This window comes from Mus musculus, chromosome 4 (genome assembly GCF_000001635.26).
Source record: "Mus musculus strain C57BL/6J chromosome 4, GRCm38.p6 C57BL/6J".
In the NCBI taxonomy this organism is placed as follows: domain Eukaryota; kingdom Metazoa; phylum Chordata; class Mammalia; order Rodentia; family Muridae; genus Mus; species Mus musculus.
Genome location: NC_000070.6, coordinates 119,050,567 through 119,069,325, shown reverse-complemented (window position 1 = coordinate 119,069,325; position 18,759 = coordinate 119,050,567). Strand labels below are relative to the sequence as shown.

Sequence of the window (18,759 nt, the reverse complement as noted above, 5' to 3'; positions counted from 1 at the left end):
ATACTACAAAATAATACAAAAATACAAATAATACAACCCAAAATCGTAATTGTATGGGGTGTCTGAGGTGACTGTGTGTCCTGCAGAAGAGTGAAAAGACAGATCTCCATCTCACAGTAGAGCCCAGGCTGTGGCAGACCAACTTCCTGAGACCTGAGCGTGCGCAGCTCACACAGAGAGAAAAGTACAGTGTGCTCCAGTCATACCAGCAGGCACCACTGGGGGAACAGTGACAGAGGACAGGGAAGAGTCCAGGGAGGGCCAACTCCAGAGGAAGGTCTCCGGAGAAAGTCTTCCTGGGGTCAGAGACCACGCTGGCTCCACCATCACTGGTGGGAAAGGGAGACTGCAATGTAGACAGAGGTGAGGCTCCTCTGGGAAATGGCAAAGATTTAGGTGTGGCTGCGGGATGGGAGGCATGTGGGTTGGTCTAAAGCCCGAGACTAGGAGGCCAGCTCAGCAAAGACCTGGAATACTAATGTTGTTTACCCATCAAAGACAGAGAAGAAGCCAGGACTGTTAGAGAGGTAAACAAAGCCACTTTTGTAAGTGACTTAAGATCAGAATTTTGGCTGAGGGGATGGTTCAAGGGGCTGAAAGTGCTTGCCTCCAAGCCTGACTTGAGTTCAGTCTCCAGGCCCAGTATGGTGGAAGGAGAGAACTGACTCTTGACAGTTGTCACTGGACATTCCCACATGTGCTGTCATGTGTGTGCATGTACACAAAGAAGTCAATGATGAGGAAGAGGAGAAAATGAGAACAGGCTGCATTGCAAAGGACAGTCACCAGCAAGACCTGGTGGGAGCCTGTTTTCTGGGGTTTTGGTAAGATATGTTAACAAGGGTTGGGACAAATGGATGGAGGCAGGGGATCATGAGGGACTGATACCTCTTGGCCATTGGTGGATACTGGTGAGGAGACACTGGCAGATTTTGTATTACCAGTCTCCCATCAGGGAGCCTAGGAGGAGGACCGGTGAGGGAAGGATGAAGGTAAAGGTAGTGTTGGATCTGTTGGGCTCTAAGTGCAGTGGAATGGACAGAAGGACAGTGCAGTGCTGGTGGCGTGTGGATCCGGAGCTTAGGACAGACACTGGGGAAGATGGTCAGGTTTGGAAGCTGCCCTCAGGTTAGAGGAATGGATTGGAGGTTGGAGACTGCTGGGCCCCATCCTGTAAGAGAGTTCACTGTCGAAAGGGTCTGGAGAAAGCTCCAGAGGTGGGCATATCAGGCAGGGCACATGTCACAGAAGCTCAGGAGGAGAGTACAAAGGAGGAGAGTATAAGATGTACTCATTTCTGGGATACCCCTGGTGACTGTCTTTACAGTGAATCTCTGTGAGCTAGCTCCCTACTACCATGTGTGGGGCCCCTGAGAAACACTCCAGCTTCATATATGTCCTCCAGTAATCCTAAAGAATTCCTGGGTCTCATCCTGGCCACTGTAATTCTACCTATCCTCTATCAGTCTTCAGTGCTTCAAGAGATGAAAGAGAGAGGGAGAGAGAGAGAGAGCCAAGTCTTGTTGGTAGGAGCCCTTAATCCCAACACACACAGAGGCAGGCAGATCTCTGAGTTCAAGGAAAATCTGTTTTACAGAGTGAGTTCCAGGACAGCCAGGGCTACACAGAGAAAGCATGTCTAGAAAAAAACTGAAAACCAGAAAAAAGAAAAGAAAGGAAGAAATAGAAAGAGACAGAAGAGAGATTTGCTCGCACCTCCGTGAATAGTCTCTGATTTGGCCTTTTAAATGTCAGGCGCTTTCATCAGAGGCTCTGCTGCCTGAGTTTGCTCTTGTCTTTGGTGGTTCTTTGGCTCACACACCCCCTTCTGCCTCTCTTCCATCCATGTCTCTGTTCTGACTTGTTCTGTGGCCTGTTGTTGATCTGTGGCTGGCCTAGCCTGGGGTTTGTTGAGTCATCTGTTCAGCTTAGATTTATTGATGGTGATTGTTCTGAGGCCAGCTCCTCAATCCATATCTTATAACCCTATCCCCACCCCCTTAGGAGACCAAGTTTCCTCATGTAGCCAGGCCGACCTGAAATTTGCAGTGATCCTCTGTCCCAGCCTCCTAAGTGCTGGATCACAGCTTTCTGCCCCCACATCTGTACTTTGTTAAGCTCTTTAAGATTTCCCTTTGTCTTAGGGTTTTACACCCTTTAAGGTCTTTAAGGAATCTACTACCTTGTTTTTTCCCTTAGGGGACTCAAACTCTACCATAATTATTTTGTTTTTGTGTGAGGGGCAGAGAGATGCTCTACCTGTGGAGATCTTAGTATGTAACTTGCTAGAGTCGGATCTCTCCTGATCTAGGGATTGAACTCAGGCCACAGGGCTCCGTGCCAAGCGTCTCCACATGCTGAGCCATTTTGCTGCCTCCCCTTGTTACTCATTCTTATTCATAATCATGTGTGTTTGTTTGTGTGTGTGTGTATAATGTCTGTATATGTATATAAGGGTTGAACTCAGAGCCTTGAGCATGGTTTGAAATCTCTCTACTACTAGGCTGTATCTCTACTCTCTTTTTGCTTTTTATTTGTGCCACGGTCTCACTAATTTATCCTGGCAAGCCTTGAACTTGAGATTCTCCTACTTCAGCCTCTTTTTGGGGGGAGGGGCTTATTATATATGAATGTTTTTTTTTTTGCATACATGTATGTGTATCGTATGCATGCCTGTTAGATCCTCTGGGGCTGGTGCTATAGATGGTGGTGAGCCACTAGGTGGGTGCTGGAATTGAACCCAGGGTCCTCTGTCAGATCAGCATGTGATTTTAACCTCTGAGCCATCTCTTTTACTCAAGAACCTGAGTCCAGCTGGGTGGTAGTGGTGCACGCCTTTAATCCCAGCACTTGGGAGGCAGAGGCAGGTGGATTTCTGAGTTCGAGGCCAGCCTGGTCTACACAGAGAAACCCTGTCTCAAAAAAAACCAGAAAAACAAAACAAAACAAAGCAAAACAAAAGAACCCGAGCCCATGCTTCTGCTTCTTGAGTAATTGGGACTATAGCCCTGACTCCTAGGCCTGGCCTACCATCTCTTTATGTTTGATTTGTTTGCTTGAAGACACGGTCTCTCTACATAACTGTGGCTGTCCTAGTATTCCTCATGTAGTCCAGGACAGTCTTGAACAAACGAAGATGCTCCTACCTCTGCCTCCCGAGTGCTGAGATTAAAGGCATGAGCCATCATGCTTGGTGCTCTATCATCCTTTATCTTTTTAATTTTGTTTTCTGGATGTATTTATTTTACTTGTATGAGTATTTTACCTTCATATATGTAGATATATGAAGGTAAAATATATACATATATACCATTCAACCATCTGGGCTGTGAGTCATTGTGTAGGTGCTAGGAACTGAACCCAGGTCCTCTGCAAAGTAGCAAGCACTTTTTCTTTTCTTTTTAAAAGTTTTATTATTTATTTATTTATTTATTTATTTATTTATTTTATGTACATGGATAGACTGTTGCTGCCTTCAGACCCACCAGAAGAGGGCATTTGATTCCATTACAGATGGTTGTGAGCCACCATGTGGTTGCTGGGAATTGAACTCAGGACCTCTGGAAGAGCAGTCAGTGTTCTTAACCACTGAGCCATCTCTCTAGCCCTTAAAGTTTTATTTATTGTTTTTGGTTTTTTGTTTGTTTGTTTTTTTTTTTTTTTTTTTTTTTTTTTTTTTTTTGAGACAGGCTTTCTCTGTGTAGCCCTGGCTATCATGGAACTCACTCTATAGACCAGGCTGGCCTCGAACTCAGAAATCCGCCTGCCTCTACCTCCCGAGTGCTGGGATTAAAGGTGTGCACCACCACGCCTGGCTGATTTGTTTTTGTTTTTTGGGGAAAGTTTTATTTATTTATTATTTATATGAGTACATTGTAGCTGTCTCCAGACACACCAGAAGAGGGCATTAGATTCCATTACAGATGGTTGTGAGCCACCATGTGGCTGCTGGGAATTGAACTCAGGACCTTTGGACGAGCAGCCAGTGCTCTTAACCACTGATCCATCTCTCCAGGCCCCCCCCCCCCCCTTTTTTTTTTTTTTTTTTTGGTCTTTTCGAGACAGGCTTTCTCTGTGTAGCCCTGGTTGTCCTGGAATTCACACTGTAGAATAGGCTGGCCTCAAACTCAGAAATCCGCCTGCCTCTGCCTCCCAAGTGCTGGGATTAAAGGAGTGCGCCATCACACCCGGTGGCAGCAAGTACTTTTAACCAATGAACCCTCTCTCTAATCCTCTACCACCTTTTAGACAGGGGCTAGTAAAGATGGTTCAGTGGTTAAGGTGCTTGCAGGCAAGCCTGACAATCTGACTTCAATCCCTGAGATGCACGTGTTGAAGATGCAACTCCTATAGGTAGTCTTCAGACTTCAATGTGCTCACCATTGTATGTTTACACACACAGACACGCACACACACACACACACACACACACACACACACACACACACGAAATAGAAACAAAAATTTTTCTACTGAGCCTCCCTCCAGTTCCGTTTTCATCTGTGTGTTTTTTCTTTCCCTCTGGAACTATGTCTCATGTAGCCCAGGTTGGCCTCCTATTCTCTATGTAGCTGAGAATGAACTTGAACTTCTCATCCTTCTGCCTGTGCCTCCTGAGGATGTGGATTGCAAGGGTGCGTGAGAGCCAATCACTCGACCCACCAAGTTACATTCTCAGCCCCGTCTGTATCCTTCTCAACCAGGCCTTTTTCAAGTGATTGTATACATCTCTGCTTGGTCTCTCCGTCCTCAGTCATCCGGCATCTGTTCTTACTCAAATTCCTTGTAATAAAAATGGCTCCCCCACCACACACAAATGATGTGTTCAAGTCTTAACTTGTAGGACCTGAAAGGCTCTTTACAGATGTGACTAAGTTATAGATCTCAAGAGGGGATTATCTTGGGCTTATAGTGGACCCTAAATATAGTGACTGGACTCCTTATAAGAACAAAGAGGAGACTGGAGGCTAGACACAGAGGGCAAGGTCACATGTACAGAAAGACAGAGTTGACCTTATCAGGTACAGTCAACCACAAGAGTGTCAGAATTGCTGGCGGTCCCTAGGAGCTAGGAGATAGACATGGAATAGCTTGTCACTCAAGTGTTGGAATGAGACAACCCTGTTAACAGCTTGATTTTAGACTCAGGCCTTCAGACCTCTGCAGAAACTCATTCTGTTGTCGATTTCTTGGTTTGTGGTGATTTTTGAAGACAGCTGACAAGGTGACATGGAGCAAAGGATCTGAGTGCAGGATACAGGGCCAGGTGGAATTCTATATGCCTTCAATTACTCCCCCAACCATCCAACCAAGCAGAGTGTCAGAAAAACTGAATTCACTAAACAGTTACTGAGGGGACTTTGTCTTTGACACTTAAAGATTGAATGTTAGCTGGACATGGTGGTATGCACCCCTTTAGTCCAGCACTCAGGAGGCAAAGCCTAGAAGATCTTTGTGAGTTTGAGGCCAGCCTGGTCTACATAGTGAGTTCCAGGACAGCCAGCGATATATAGAGAGACCCTATCTGAGAAAAAGAATAAACTAGAAAATAAAAACTGGACCTTCGATCTGAGCAGTGTGTTTTACTGCTTTCTTTCCTACAGGAACCTAGAGGCCTACGACTTAAAACATTTGCCCAGGGTCATACAGTAAACTGTGGTGGAGCCAGGTTCCAACCCTAACAACTTCTATGAATATCTTTGACTGCTTTGCACTTCCTCTGAGGTCACTGGCAGTGAATTGAACAAGGGCTGTGTTTTATATAGTGTGAAGGCTGGAGTCAGGAAAGGGCCTGGCAAATTTTTGGGAAATTTCCAGTATAGAGGAAATAAAGTAGAACTGGCCTGATGGACTGGGAGATGGGAAGCAGGGGATAAGAAGCCTTGAAGACCCCTGGGCGGATACTCCTGGAGTAGAAAGCCAGAGAGAGGTGTCTTTGGCTACCCAGGAACCATATGTGTTCTAGAATCCAGAGCAGGAGCAGTTCTGGGCAGCCTTAGGGTAATCAGTTGACCAAAAGTGGATCTGTAGATGTGGTCAATAGACTCCAGTAGGTCAAGGGATGAGGCAGGCAGGGGTCAGAATGAAGGCTGGAAATACAGCTCAGTAGGTAGAATGCTGGGTGAGCATGCCTGAAGTTTTGGGTTCAATGACCCTCAGCACCTGAAAGGTGAAGGCAGGGGCTTAAGAGATTCAAGATTATCATTGGCTAAATAAGTTCTAGACCAGCCTGAGATACTTCCTGAAAAACAAAACAACAATGAAGGAGGAGAAGGAGAAGAAGCAGAAGCAGAAGCAGAAGCAGAAGCAGAAGCAGAAGCAGAAGCAGAAGAAGAAGAAGAAGAAGAAGAAGAAGAAGAAGAAGAAGAAAGGGAGGAAGAGAAGAAGAAGAAGAAGAAGAAGAAGAAGAAGAAGAAGAAGAAGAAGAAAGGGAGGAGGAGGAGGAGGAGGAGGAGGAGGAGGAGAAGAAGAAGAAGAAGAAGAAGAAGAAGAAGAAGAAGAAGAAGAAGAAGAAGAAGAAGAAGAAGAAGAAGAAGAAGAAGAAGAAGAAGAAGAAGAAGAAGAAGAAGAAGAAGAAGAAGAAGAAGAAGAAGAAGAAGAAGAAAGGGAGGAGGAGGAGAAGAAGAAGAAAGGGAGGAGGAGGAGGAGAAGAAGAAGAAGAAGAAGAAAACCATTCTGGAAGTTTAAAGCATCGGACAACCTTTCCTATGCTTATTGAAAAATATAAAGGCAGACAGATGGGAGGTAGCAGGACATTTGAAATGAAAGGACATACATAACAAAGACAGATAGTCTGCTGTGGTGGTGCACACCTTTAATCCCAAAACTTGGGAGGCAGAAGCAGGAGGATCTGTGAGTTCAAGGCTAGCCTGGTCTACACACTGAGTTCTAGGACAGCTGGGGCTACAGAGAGATACTCTGTCTCAAAACAAACAAACAAACAAACAAGCAAGCAAACAACAACAACAAAGATAAGAAGGTTGATTGTGATGGGGACTTGGATGCGCCTAACTGATAGCTTGCAAAGTAGATGCAAAGATTTAGCTACAGACACTTTGAAGGGCATTCAAGTTTATTCTTAAAACCTTCACAACTGTGTTTATCTCACACTTGAAAGCCTTGGTTTGTCTATTCTCCAAGGATACCTTGATTATATTGGGCATATTTAGCAGAGGATGTCCCTGGAAAACAGGAGAGGTGTTATGTCTGTGACACACACTTCCTACTCCTGTCCTTTTTTTTTTTTTTTAAGATTTATTTATTTATTATATGTAAGTACACTGTAGCTGTCTTCAGACACTCCAGAAGAGTGAGTCAGATCTTGTTACAGATGGTTTGAGGCACCATGTGGTTGCTGGGATTTGAACTCAGGATCTTTGAAAGAGCAGTTAGTGCTCTTAACCACAGAACCATCTCTCCAGCCCCCTACTCCTGTCTATACGAGTCCCCAGTCACCAGGGGCTGCCTATTTAGATACCTCTCCAAGTCAGGGATAGCTTCTTAGCATTTGGGAATTTGTAGAAGGACATATTTGCTTTGTTCAGATACATGCATGAGATCTGCTCAATGTGATGGGTCCAAGCTAGGATGCTCCCAGGAAGTAAAGTGAAGGAGTGAGTTCTATTTCTTGAGAGAACTGGGTTCAGAGACTGTAGAACACAGCTGAGAATGGTCCCATAGAGTGTCAGGAAGTTGGAGTTCTTGTCCATGGACCTTCTGAGTCATCCACTCAGTGATGGCTGAGGATGCTCCCAGGGCTGTTCTCTCTCTGACTGTAGAATGCTGCCCAAGAAAATGTGTCTGGCCCAGGCCAGCAAAAATCCTCATGCAAGAGAGCACGTTAGGTGGGAAACCAAATCTCTTGTAAGATGTCAGGAAGAGCTAAGGGCTTCTGGGTAGAATTCTAGAAGCACTTTGTAGACAAGAAATCTCAGTCATGGGAGCCTAGCAGTCCTTTACTAGATGTTTGTCAGCAATGAAATCTCTCACCAGCTCCAGAAAGCCCTATAAGGAAAAGGCAGTGAGATGAGATATTTGGAATGCAGGGTGGAGGGGCTGAGGGAAGCCTAAGCCTGGTGTTGAGTTTGACTGGATCTGTGCAGAGAGATGGAGAAGAAAGACTGGGCACCAAGGGGGTGAATGGTACATCTCTATCGGCTATAATTAACATCTCCAAGACACATCTGCATGTGTGTGTGTGTGTGTCTGTGCACACATATGCATGTATGTATGCCAGTGCACATGTATGCATGTGTGTATCTGCACATGTGTGCATGTTTATGTGCCAGTGCAAATGCATGCATGTGTGTGTGCCTGTGCACAAGTATACATGTGTATGTGTGCATCTGTGCCTGTGCACATGTAAGCATGTTCTTATAGAGGCCAGAGATCATCCTTGAGTCTTCCCTGGGAGTCATTCACCTTGTTTTCTAGATAGCATATCTCAGTGAGACCCACAGATCTCATATTCAGTTAGGCTGGCTGGCCAGTGAGCCCCAGGGTTCCTCCTGTCTTTGCCTCCCCAGCACAAATAGTATAAGCCCATGCCACCTTGGCTGGCTTTTTAAGGTGGTGCTAAGTGGTCGAACTCAGGTCTTCATACTTGGGTGGCAGACACTTTACCTAGCCCCCAAGGCACATTTTGTGAACATGATGCACAGACCAGGAACCTTTAAATAAATTATTTTTATTACATTTATTTAGTGGGGGAGGGGGCACCCTTGGAGGTCAGGATACGGCCTGCAGGAGTCAGTTCTCTTCTTTTGTTCAGGTTGTGGAACCCAAAGGCAGCCAGCCACCTTTACCTTTTGAGCCATCAGCTTCCGAGCACAAATCAGCCAGGCTCTCCCTACCTTCCTAGCTTCGACCTACTTAAGAGTAGTAATAACATTCATTTAAATTACTTTTAATATCTATAATCTACCTGTCAATGTATCGTCATTATTTATCATTATCTTTCTCTCATTTATCTACCCTCTATCCATCTATCTATCTATCATCTATCTATCTATCTATCTATCTATCTATCTATCTATCTATCTACCTATCTCCCCCCCCCCCCGCCCAATATGACTTTAAGTGAACATATCCACTTGCCTCACCTTCCTGAGAGCCAAGATTACCAACATGTACCACCATGCTTAGATGTAAAGTCCATCTTTAAGGTAGCCATGTATCAAGTTTACTGCATGCCTTAACATTTCTCACAGCCACTCTGGCTGATAGGTGCTACTATGATCCCCAGTTTACAAGTGAGGAATGATGACTCGAAAGGCTGAACAGTGGAGAGAGGGTCACACAGCTCGTCTGTGGTAGGAGAAGATCATTTTGACAAAGCCTTTCTCTGTGCTGTCTATCTGCATTCTCCCCATAGCCTCAGGAAAGATCGGTTACCTGCAACAGGCCTGAGCAGAGGCCTAGGTTCCTCTATCAGGTCTGCTCATGCCTACACTGAGTCTCTGAAAGAGATTTGAAGGTCAGAAACAGACATTGCCCTCATTTCACAAAGGATAGATGGCATTGAGGCCCAGAGCTTTTCCAAAAGTCTCATGGCTTGTCTCTGACTCTTATATTTGGGCACGGTCTAATGTAATCCCTGCTGGCCTCCAGTGCTCTATGCTGCCAACGACAGCCTTCCACTTCTGCCCCTCCTTACCTTCACCTCCCAAGAGCTGGGATTGCAGCAAGAGTTGCCATGCCCAGTTGTTGTCCCAGAGTCTTTTTTATTTTGTTTCATTCTTTGAGACTGTTTTGAAAGGGCCAGGCTAGCCTCCAACTCCCAGTCATGCCCGGCTTCAACCTCATGAATGCCGGGATTTTACTGCCATCATGGTCTGTTTCATCCCTGCTTCTTGACCTCAAGTTGTGTCCCAAGAAATTACCTGGACACATATTATCAGCAGGGAGCTCATTTAGGAGGAAGAGGAGGATTGACAGCCTCTGACAAGGTCAGTGGTTGGGATAAGGAGGAGGACGGTGGGGCCACCCTCTGCATTTATGTCCTTGGTTAGTTCTGCTCTGCTGCCCTGATGGGCTTCCCCATGGTTCCCTTCATAGACTAGGAAGTTCTCGAGGACAGAGATTTCAGCTGCTCTGTCTGCATATCCTCAGTACATACAGAAGACTCACTCACTGAATACTTGTTGGTGAGGTTAATGAAGCCACCCACTTCTACTGGGTGGCTAATCTGCATCTGACACGGTGCCGAGTCCTTTTTATATATGATGTTATCACATCATGGGCGTATAAAAATGTCTTTGGTTACACGTGACAAATTAAATTGAAAAAACATTTTCCCTTGAGTCAGTTTAATATACATATATATTATTATTAATTAAAGATTCTTGGGGGCAGCTTTCCTCCAGGCTCATCTGGATCTTGGCATTCAAACATTGTCCCTTTTCAACAGCTTTGGCTCTGTATCTTCTGTATTGACATTGGTTTGGGAAGGTCCCTCTAGGTGTAGCTGAGGCTCACTTGGTGGGGTACTTGCCTTAGCAGTCATAAAGCACTGGGTTTGATACCCAGTACTACATAAACCAGGCAGAGTGGCACCATCTTTAATTCTATCACTTTGGGGATGGAGGCAGGATGATTCAAGTTCAAGACTGTCCTTGGTTGAAAAAGTGAGTTGGAGGCTAACCTGGGCTGCATGAAACCCTGTCAGAAATTGAGGGCAGTGAGGAAGGGGGTGGGAGTTGACACTCCTAAGCTCAGAAGTCCCAGTAAAAAGGGGCATCTCTTCCCAGTACGTCTAAGACTGTGGAAGGAACCCCTCCCCAACTCTCACCCATGGGTCAGCCTAGAGGCACCTAATTCTTAGCTGGTCAAGGTACTTGAACCCATTAATGGGCCGTGCTCAGCTTAAATATCTAGCTATCAAGCTAAAGGAAAGGTTGGTCTAGTCAAACATAAAAGAATGTCTGAGGTTTGTCCAGACAACTCATTTTTTATTTTAGAACAGGTAACCCCATTTTCCAAAAAGCAAAGGGAAACCTGGGTCTGCATGAGTTGTAAATAATTTGGGACATTCTAGACTCTGTTAGGGTCTAGAATGAAGGCACGGGCCATGCCTTGTGAAGAACACTACCCTAACTCGTCTGGACCTTCCAGGAAGCCCAAGAAGGCAGAATATCCACCCCATCAGGCAAATGACCAGCCAAGAAGCCTTCTGAAAACCTCCACTCCTTGCACAGGCTGCTGGTGCCTGGCTTCCTGATCTTCCCTGCCTCCAAGACAGGCAGCAGGCAGGCAGCTCAGGTCTGAGCAGCTCCAGTGCCTAAGGGCTGTTGGTCTGGATCCAGATGGAGACTGACCAGTTCTGCCCAGAGCCTGTGAGCACCTGGTACTCCCCACCTCCACTTCCACCTGTGCCCTAAGGGGGGAGAAAATGGCTGACCCAGACTGTCCTTGAAAAGTTCCTAAAAGTCAGGACGTTTATATATATATATTTTTCTTCTTTTCTTTTTCTTTTTCAAAGACAGATTTCTCTGTATACTCTGGCTATCCTGGAACTTGTTCTGTAGACCAGGCTGGTCTCAAACTCTACTTGCCTCTGCCACTTAAGTGCTGGGATTCAAGGTGTGCGCCATTGTGTCTGGTTCCAGAAAGATGGGGTTTTTGCTGTTGTTGTTGTTTGAGATAGGGTTTTTCTGTATAGCCCTGACTTTCCTGGAACTTGCTCTGTAGACTAGGCTAGCCTCAATCTCAGAGCTCAGCCTGCTTCTGTCTCCTGGGTTCTGGAACTAAAGGTATGCACCACCGCCACCCACCCAGCCAGTTTATTTTTAAGCTGAGGCAGATCTTGGGTTTCTTGAGTTGGTCCCAGGGATAGTTCGTGGCATGGCTTCCACCTTCATGTCTCCCTTTGGTGCAGACACTTCCTGGTGGGTCATGGGTCAACAGAGCAGTTCTAGGCATGAGCATTTCTCATAGTCAAGATGACTCAGGGTGGCAAGTGTAAACCAGAGTGGGTGCCCCGGAGCCAGTTCGGTTCTTTACTGGGAGGTTAACAGTTCCCTGGCATCCTAGCTATGCTTTCTCTGGCCTGTTCTGTCACGCTTGGAACTGTGAAGAGTCTGATGACTCTGGGTGAGCGACTTTTGCTCTTTTCCTTAAGTAACTAGAGACAGTTCATACCACTTGGCTTCTCAATGACTGCAGCCGTACCGAGGAAGGCCTAGACTGCCCACCTCACAGGCTGGTTCCGGCGGGCCCTCGAAGGCATTGGGAAGAGCCTCTTCTGCTCCCTCACATCTGTGGAGTCTGTAGGGGTAAATGTGAAGACACTTCCTCCTGCTCCAGGCAGCTGGAGAAGCTGACGCTGAGAAGTGGAGCTGGAGAACTCTGGCTTGGTTCTTACATAGGCGCCATGCCTTGGAGCTGTGTGGCCAGGGGCCGGGGTCTTTGTTTCTCTGCACTGAAATCATCTCATCTAGGGAGAGCAAAATTGGTGATGGGGGATGACCGCAAAGGATACTTACCAATTCATGTTTTCTTTGTTCCTTTTTGGTTTTGGAGACAGGAGAATCTCAGGTGGGTCTGGAACTTGATTGGATGCTCTAATCTTTCTCTTGCTTCCATGTCCGTTGTGCTAGGATCATGGGAAGGTACCGCCTTGCCCGATTTCATGGCATGCTTGAAATTGAACCCAGGGATTTGTATATATTAGATATCAGTAGATAGATATTATCTATCAACCCAGCACATCTCCAGCCTCAATTCACATAATTACGACTAGCGTTAAGTCCATCTGATCAGGCATTAAAGATACTGTGGTGAACAGAGACAGCCTCTTTCCTAGGGATTCAAGAGGGAAATTGACACATAGGTTGTTAAACCACAATTATGGCAGATACAGATTTTCCTGTGTGAAATGGGTCAGGATAAATTGGAGAGGGCTTCCTGGAGGAGGCAATAATTGACCCAGCGTATGAAGCATGAACAGGGAGTGTCAGGTGGGGTTTTTTTGGTCAACTTTATTGAGTTCTTACATCTACCACTCTACCAATCCAGCAACCCAGCAATCCAGCAATCCAGCAATCCAGCAACCCAGCAATCCAGCAATCCAGCAACCCAGCAACCCAGCAACCCAGCAATCCAGCAATCCAGCAATCCAGCAATCCAGCAATCCAGCAATCCAGCAATCCAGCAATCCAGCAATCCAGCAATCCAGCAATCCAGCAATCCAGCAATCCAGCAATCCAAAGTGGCAACAGGAACAACAGGGAGAGCAGCAGCCACCACAGACCCTCTTGGGGCTCTTGCATTTATACCCTCTCCAGGGTCCCCAGACTTCCAAACAATCTGCGAGTGGCAAGAACCACACCCCTCCTAGAGCAGGAGGCAGTCATAGTTAGTGTCTGTGGATAACCCAAAGCAGCCCCATATCCCACACTCGGGATTAAAACAAAAACATATGCACTTAACATAACTAGTTTTTTAAAGAAACCAAATTTCTCACTACAAGGAAGGGCATAACCCACGTACAAAGTCCTGAGACAGAAATTCCCCCAAAGGCCAGCGGTGTGAGAGCCCTGAAGCAAGGGTCCTGGGAAAGGGGAGTCCAGAGCTGAGAGGGGAAGGCTTTGTTGACCTTGTTGGCCATGCCATGCAGTTTAAGCGTTGCCATATTTCAACAAGATTCCTCTGGGTGCAGCTTGGAGGCGATGTCTGGGCCCCTGGTGGCACAATTGGCTACCGAGAGGCTGTTACTATGGCACAGGTGAGCAGTGAGCATTCAAGAGTTTGGGGCTCAGGGATGGAGGGGAGGGAAAATTGAGGAGCAACATGCCACCTCCATGGCGTGGTGGAAGCTGTCAAGAACAGTTCCTGGGCCTCACAAGAGACTTCTGTAAGAGGGACAAACTGGTAGCATATGGCCCCTAATTAAAGTATCTAGGTTGAAGTTCCACTGACCTGAGCAACCATGGCCACAGTTAAGACTGCCAGTGTTTCTATCACCCACAGGTGCACACATGCATAGAGGTATACGCACCTAAAACATGTGCACCAGGTACCCCCATGGGCTTCTCAGTCCAGCACACAGTGAAAACACTTTTGAAGGCACAGTGAGCTACATGTCCCCAGAATCCTACGGAAAGTGGTGACTGCCTCAAATCCAAAGTTAGGTGCGGTGGCACATACCTTCAGTCCCAGCACTCAGGAGGCAAGAGAATCTATACAAGTTTGAGGCCATCCTGTTCTACACGATCCACTCCAGGCCAGCTAAGGGCTACATAGTGTAAGACCCTGGCTCAAAACAAACAACAAAAGAAACAAAGAGAAAGAAAAGCTCTGAGCTCTGTGCTGTGTGGCAGAGGCTGAATTTTGTCTGAAAGATGAGAGGCGGAACTGAGAACATGGGGACAGATCTCCTGGGGGGGAGGGGGGAGAGCATCAGTGGACATGAGCAGCAAGTAGACACTGGGAGGAAGGTGAGGCGGAGGGGCTTGGCTTTTTTTTTTTGATTACCAAGGTAATTTGACCACATATATTGGCCAACAGAAAGAATCTGAGCAAGCAGTAGAAATTCAAGAGAAAGAAGAGAAGAAAACACATAGCTGGGTGTGGGGGGTTATGCCTGCAACCCCAGCACTTGGAGGCTGAGGCAGGAGGAATGGTTTTGGAGTTCAAGGCTAGGCTGAGTTACATAGTGAGTTCCATGCTAACCTAAGCCCCAATAAGAAACCCTGTCTCAACGCCCCCCCCCATATACATATTTGCATGAGTACTTCTGTATGCAGGTGTGCATGTTCACCCATATGCATGTGTGCTTCTGTGTTCATGTTTGCACATGCATGCATGAGTGGGAACAGATAAAGGATGGCGTCTCCTTTCTCTGCCAAGTGGGAGGCGGAGGTGCCACTGAGATCAAGAACAGAGGACCGCAGTGTGGAGAGAGTGGTGAAGGCTGGAAGAAGCTGCTGCTGGGGTCACTGGTTGCTGGGCAACGTCCAAGGCCCATCTGAGATAAAGATTGTGGAGTAATGAGCAAAGTCCTCTTGCTTGTGATGTGACAGATTCTAGTATTTGGCTTGCTAGGCACAGGTATGGAGGAAGCAGATAGCAAAGGGTTTGCCTGACCAGTGAGATAACAGACCTAGGGCAAAGTTGCTCAGGTCATGAGGATGCTGGACCTCAACTCTGAGATGTATCAGGAAAGGGCACGGGGAAGAAGAGGGGTGATGGATGGGCTGGAAGGTGGAGGCCAGGGCTGCAGATGCCAATGGCATCAAGGAAAGGAGCAGTCGGAGCAGGACTTGTGCAGTCCTTGTGTAGGGAAGAGTAGAGTTTGGGGTGAGGTAATGCCATGTTCACGGTGCAGGCTTAGAACTGGAGTGGTTGTTGCCGTTCTTGTGACATGAACGGTGCCTGAGGCCAGGGTGCATGGCCTGAGAAGCACAGAATGGGAGAGTGAGTAGATTGTTCTAATTTCTGAGATCACGTGACCCATTTCCTCTTGTTGCTAACCCATCAGCCTGGCCCTCTTCCCTTTCTGGCTTGCTAGACCCTTAACTTTTCCCTTTCAGTTTCTGCTTACAATGTCTCCTTTTCCCATGCCAAGAGGTGTTCCTCTGAGGCAACGCTATCCCTGCCCCAACTTTCTCTTTGTCCTTCCTTATGCCAGCAGACCTTGGCTGTACTGATTAGCAGGATTCCGAGTGGCCCTCGTGTGTCTGGTTCTGTGGCCCATGTCCCCATTTTATCTTCACAATAATTTTAGGAGTGTCCAGTACCATCAGACTCTCTTTCTCAGAAGTTAAGACTACAAGAGACTAACTGGCTTGTCCAAAATTATAGAACCAGGGTGTGGTCTTGCTTATCTCTGCACTGGAAGTCTAGAGTAGGAAGGAGCCAGAGGTGAACTGTCCAGGAGCGCTGGCTCCTTCCCAAGTCTTCACCCACCTCAAGTTCAGTTGCCTTAGTCACCCCAGCTCCTCAGCAGCAGGGAGCGCATAGCCCTTGGCTTCCATATAAGCATAGACCTGAGAGCTTGCAAGCTTTAGCACACTCGCGCTTCTGTTCCTGCTTGAGTTCTGTATAATGATTAAACAGTTGTATACTTCCCAAAGTTCACTTGAAGCCTCATCCCCAATTTCATGGTATTTGGAGATGGGGTTTTGGGAGATAATTAAATCTGATGCTGTGATCGGGATGGGCTCTCGTAATGGTGAATTATTTTTTTGTTTTTATTGTTGTTGTTTTCGAGACAGGGTTTCTCTGTATAGCCCTGCCTGTCCTGGAACTCACTTTGTAGACCAGGCTGGCCTCGAACTCAGAAATCCACCTGCCTCTGCCTCCTGAGTGCTGGGATTAAAGCCTGCTTCTGTCCCTCCTCACTCACATGCTGAGGCAGGCTGCATGAGAGCAATTCCAGAAGGTGAAGAGAGCCCTTCCCAGGACAGAAACAGCCAGTCTCTTGGTGTTGTTTAGGCTCTAGAAGTGTAGCTCAGCGGGTGTACTTGCTTAGTAAATGAGAGGGAGGCTCTGGGCTTGGTCGGCTGTACCAGGAAAAGAAAGAAATGAGAATTTGGCTGTTAGGGCCATCAGGCACCCCAGGTTAGTACAAGCCTCTTCCGTTTCCTCTTTCTCTTCTTCTGCTCTTGTCTTTGAGATAAAGTCCCACTATGTAGCCTTGGCTGGCCAGGAAGTCTTTACATATAGCCCAGGCTAGCCTGGAACTCATGCAGATCCTCTTGCCTCTACCTCCTGAGGGAGCTGGGCTCAAAAATGAAAGTCATAACACCTGGCCCATTTCCTCCTCCTCTTCTTCCCTCTCCCTCCCCTTCCTCCTTGTCCTCTTCCCTCCTCCCCATATCTTTAAGGGACCACTCTGCTTTTCCCTTATGACAGGAAGCTTGCTACTATCCTGAGGTGTCCCATCTGCTTTGAGAGAGTTGCCTTCCTCAAGTGCTTGGTCCTTCAGGGAAGGAATTCACCCACTGAGGGGTCTTCCTGATATCTCACCCTTATGTTCTTGACTCACACAAAACCAGCCTCTCTCTTTCCCAAGATTGTCCTTAGGGAATGCTCGCAGAGATGGTGACCATCCACCTATTTTAGATTGCAGGGACGGAAGTCATGCCAGTGGTCTGGTCAATGTCCTTGTGTCTATTTCTCCTCTATTTGCATAACCCTCCTACACACACACACACACACACACACACACACACACACACACACACACACACACACACACGGAAAGACTTATATATATTTGTTGGTTGAATGATCACAACTATGTTTCCCCAGGTTAAATATTTCCACTTCCACCTCCAAGCCACCACCCTCCATTTTTTTTTTTTTTTTTTTTTTTTGAGCAACTGTGCCTTTTCAGAAAGGACTGGTTGGCATAAGAGAATGATGTATGGATGCTTACAAGTTAATAAACAGAGGCATTCCTTTTTTTTGTTTGTTTTTTTTTGTTTGTTTTTTTGGTTTTTTTGTTTTTTGTTTTTTTTTTTTGGTTTTTCGAGACAGGGTTTCTCTGTGTAGTCCTGGCTGTCCTGGAACTCACTCTGTAGACCAGACTGGCCTCAAACTCAGAAATCTGCCTGCCTCTGCCTCCCAAGTGCTGGGATTAAAGGCATGTGCCACCACTGCCGGACTGGAGGCATTCCTCTTACAAGCATCCTTTCCCCTGGCCTCCTCTGCCTTGTCTCTTACAACTGCACAGCTGACATCCTGATAGAAGACAACAAATGCTGTAAAGGTGGTCTAGCCTGATCCCAGCACTTGGGAAGCAAAGGCAGGCTGATCTCTAAGAGTCTGAGAAACTCCTGATCTTTGTGGTAAATTCCAGGCCAGCTAAGGGCTACATAGTGAAACCCTGTATCAAAACAAGAAAGCAAATAACAAGCAAACAGCAAAAACAGAAACGAAGAGGGAGAAAAAGCTCGGAGCCCTGTATTGTGTAGAGGAGGCTGAGTGGGGACCAGAAGCCAGGCAGGGAGGTGCAGGTGTGTAGGTTCCCACTTCTGGAACCAGTTAGGGCAGGTTGCAAGTCCCAGCATCTCTACTCCAGGGCTGTGTGACCTGGCCAGGCTGTGATCTCCCTGAGCCTGCCTCCTCATCAATAAATAACACCTACCTCATACCTCCATGGCAGCTGAATCTCAAGACAAGACCTGGGGTGCTGTCATTAACAGATAACCCAGCACAGAGGGAAGGCTGGTAGTGGAGGTGATAGAGGGAGTTAGGAGCCCTACCGAGATGGGAGAGGCTGCTCTGTAGGGAGGAGCCCTGCTCAAGTCTCAGCTCTTCTGACAGGGGGTCACCTTGCGCAAGTGGCTTTCCTTTCCTGGGCCTCCTCTCCCTTATCTGACACAACAGAGGGGGAGGGTATGCTCTTCCTGAGGTGGCTGGAGGAATTTGTTGAGTGGGCAAGAACTCAGAGAGTTCCCAGAGTGGTGATGGGTCACCTCAGCCCATGTTTGTTTTCTGTCTCTTCACAAGTAGCATGGATGCTTGTGTCTCACGTGAATGGGGCAAGCTGGTTCCTGTGGACAGACACCCAGATGCGTCACTTAGGAGGTGAAAAGGGGGCACATTCAACTGGGAAGCAAGGACTGTGTGCTTTCAAGCAGGAACAGGTGCCCTAGGCCTTCCTGCCTCCCCCCTCCCCCACTTCTTCACAGTGTCCTTACTTTAGATTTGGGACTAACAAGAACTCACTCAGAACAATGCCAGTCCATGATTGGATGCTCATTAAATAAATAAATGAATGTTATAGAATAAAACTCACTCATTCTTTTCCCT

The 18,759-nt window shown here is 46.9% G+C and overlaps 2 long non-coding RNA genes across 5 annotated transcripts; one reads left to right on the top strand and one right to left on the bottom strand.

The window, feature by feature from the left end:
* Window positions 1-214: 214 nt before the first annotated feature.
* On the top strand, window positions 215-14,536 carry Gm12866 (predicted gene 12866). The gene is made up of 2 exons (NR_131914.1): window positions 215-363; window positions 13,015-14,536. It is a non-coding gene; the product is annotated as a predicted gene 12866 (long non-coding RNA).
* On the bottom strand, window positions 7,362-18,320 carry Lincred2. 4 transcript variants are annotated; one of them, XR_868064.2, is made up of 4 exons: window positions 18,092-18,320; window positions 16,346-16,502; window positions 12,483-12,636; window positions 7,362-8,004 (listed from the first exon to the last, which is right to left on the bottom strand). It is a non-coding gene; the product is annotated as a long intergenic non-protein coding RNA of erythroid differentiation 2 (long non-coding RNA). The 4 variants fall into 4 exon arrangements; XR_376588.3 differs by lacking the exon at window positions 7,362-8,004 and having other exon boundaries at window positions 11,688-12,636; XR_868065.2 differs by lacking the exon at window positions 7,362-8,004 and having other exon boundaries at window positions 11,688-12,636; window positions 18,099-18,320.
* Window positions 18,321-18,759: the final 439 nt, after the last annotated feature.